Here is a 2,748-nt window from a genome sequence, read left to right as displayed (position 1 = left end):
AAGCAAGAATCAAGAGAGATAGAAGGTTGAGATAGAGCATTAAGCATTTTAAATTCAACAGTTTCACCCAAAACAGTCATGGAGAGAGTGCTATCTTTCACTTTGATGATTGTGTCTGCAGAGGCCATGAATGGCCTGCCTAGGAGAATGGGATCAACACGATCTCCATTTGGATTGTCTTCCATGTCCATCACTACAAAATCAGCAGGGAGAATTAGTGTATTAACTTGAACTAGAATATCTTCTACAATACCTTTTGGATATTTTATAGAATGATCAGCTAGTTCAAGTCGCATTGAAGTCTTCTTCATCCCTTCTAAGCCAAGCTCTTGATAAACTGAATATGGCAAAACATTGATGCTTGCTCCCAAGTCCAACATGGCTCTTCCAACCTTCTTGCCTCCAATGTTAATGGGAATGTCAAAGCTGCCAGGATCATCTAGTTTTGGTGGAAGCTTCCTTTGCAATACAGCACTTACATTCTGGTCGAGCTTTACTCCTTCATTTGGAGCGAAATTGAGCTTGTGAGTTTTCAAGTCCTTGATGAATTTTCCATATGCAGGAATCTGTTCAATAAGATCAAGCAAAGGCAAATTGATATTAACTTTACTCAAAATATCATAAATCTCTTTAAAAGCCTTATCTTGCTTTTCTTTCTTAAGACGGCCTGGAAATGGAATCTGTGGAACATATGGAGCGGGTGGCACGTATCTATCTTCTTGAAGATGTGGTGGCACAAATTTGTCATCCCTTTTATGCAATTGGAATTGATCGGATTTCTGAGAATCTGATTTGGCCTTAGGAGCAGATTGAGAAGTTTTGAGTTGTTCTCCTTCCGTGGCCATGGTCTCCTCCTCTTCATTTTCTACAATCACAACATCATTTGAAAGATTAGAATCATCTTTATTATCAATGATCTTACCTGATCTGAGCACATGAATGGCCTTGGCTTCTGGGTTCTTTGGATTGATCTCAGTTTGGCTTGGCCATTTCCCAGGCACTCTTTGAGTTATTTCAGCAGCTATTTGGCCTAATTGGACTTCCAATTTGGAGATGGCAGCTTGTGTAGTTTGCTGAAAATTGGATTGGTTGATTGCCATCTGCTTCACTATATCTTCCAATGATGATGATGATTGTTGTGGCCTTTGGAATGAAGGGGGATTTGCTTGATTCTGGGTATTTCTCCATGAAAAGTTTGGATGATTCCTCCAACCTGGATTATAACTTTGAGAGTATGGATCATTTCTTGGACCTTGGTTGTAGGAATTTACCAACTTAGCTTGCTCTTGCACAAATTCTGGATATCCAGCCCCAAGTGGACAAGCTGTGGTAGCATGGTCATGAGATTCACAAATGCTACACACTTCCTTCGGAGGGCTTCTTGAGTTTAATGCAAGAAGAGCATCTAGCTTTTGTTCCAGTTTTGAAATCTGCACACTAGAAGCATCATTAGAACCACTAATAACACGTTTACCTCTTGTATCCGTATGTTGGGTCTCCATTGCTATCTCCTCAAAGAGTTCGTACGTTTCTTCTGGAGTTTTGGTTTTAAAAGAACCACCTGCAAAATTGGTGACTATATTATGACTAGAAGGGGTTAGTCCTTTATAAAACATACGCATTTGAAGCTTCAATGGAATCCCATGATGAGGACATTGGTTGAGCAACCCATTGAATTTCTCCCATGCTTCACAAAACGATTCATCATCTTGCTGTGCAAATAACAAGATCTTGTCCCTAAGCATGTCGGTCTTTTGCGTGGAGAAGTATTTTTCCAGGAACTTCTTTTGAATGGCAGACCATGTAGTGAGTGAACCAGGCTTTAAAGAATTCAACCAATACTTCGCCTTATCCTTTAAAGTGTATGGAAACACTCTCATTCGAAGTTGATCTTCTGTCACACCTGTCAAGGGAAAAGAACTCACAACATTAAAAATATCCTTTATATGAGTCAATGGATCTTCATTAGGTAAACCATAAAAGGAAGGCAGCATATTAAGATGAGAAGATTTAAGCTCATAATTTCGAGCTACAGTGGGCAGCAAAATGCTTGAAGGAGATGCTGGAATTGTTGGGATATCAAGTTCTCCCATGAACTCAATGGCAGCCATCATTTCTTCTTCTTCTTGGTCTGAACTTGCTTCCGAATTTGAAAGTGAAGAACCGGGAAGTTCAGTGTGGAGAGCAAGACTTGTAAATGTAGCAAGAGCTTGCTCTTTTGCAGTTGACAACTCCCTTTCTAGACGATTCTGAATTTCAGAGGTCACTCGTCTGGGTTGCAATGATGGTCCTGCGTTCAAAGATCTAGAACGTTGGAACGAAGACCTCACTTGTTCAAGTAATGGATTTTTAGACATAAACTACCTGAAACAGAAAATTAGATTAATTAGAAACACTAAAAAGAATAGGGTAACCTTGGGCACATAACCAGGGAAGAACTTTCGTTCAGTCCCCGGCAACGGCGCCAAAATTTGTTGTTAATAATATGTTAACTCGCAATTGTACGGGGCAATTAGTAGTATAGCAAGACAAGTACGAGGTCGTACCCACGAAGACTGAGAAGTTCAAATTAGTTATGTACTTTAGATTACCAAATTCAAGAAGTTAGGAAGTTAAATCTAAAACAGAATTTAAAGCAAGAGTGAGTTTGAAAACAAATGCAGCAAGATTAAAATGAACTTTGAAGTGAGAATGCTTGTGATTATAGAAAGAAATGAACAAACTGAAATTGCAACGGAAAGCAAGTAA

At 39.3% G+C, this 2,748-nt stretch overlaps 1 non-coding gene across 1 annotated transcript; it reads left to right on the top strand.

Moving 5' to 3' along the window:
- Window positions 1-1,638: 1,638 nt before the first annotated feature.
- LOC148294738 (small nucleolar RNA R71) lies at window positions 1,639-1,745 on the top strand. The gene has a single exon (XR_015835631.1). It is a non-coding gene; the product is annotated as a small nucleolar RNA R71 (small nucleolar RNA).
- The last annotated feature ends 1,003 nt before the right edge of the window (window positions 1,746-2,748 follow it).

This window comes from Prunus avium, chromosome 4 (genome assembly GCF_965620075.1).
Source record: "Prunus avium chromosome 4, drPruAviu1.hap1.1, whole genome shotgun sequence".
In the NCBI taxonomy this organism is placed as follows: Eukaryota; Viridiplantae; Streptophyta; class Magnoliopsida; order Rosales; family Rosaceae; genus Prunus; species Prunus avium.
The sequence above is the reverse complement of the archived record's forward strand: the minus strand, read 5'-3'. Positions and strand labels throughout refer to the sequence as shown.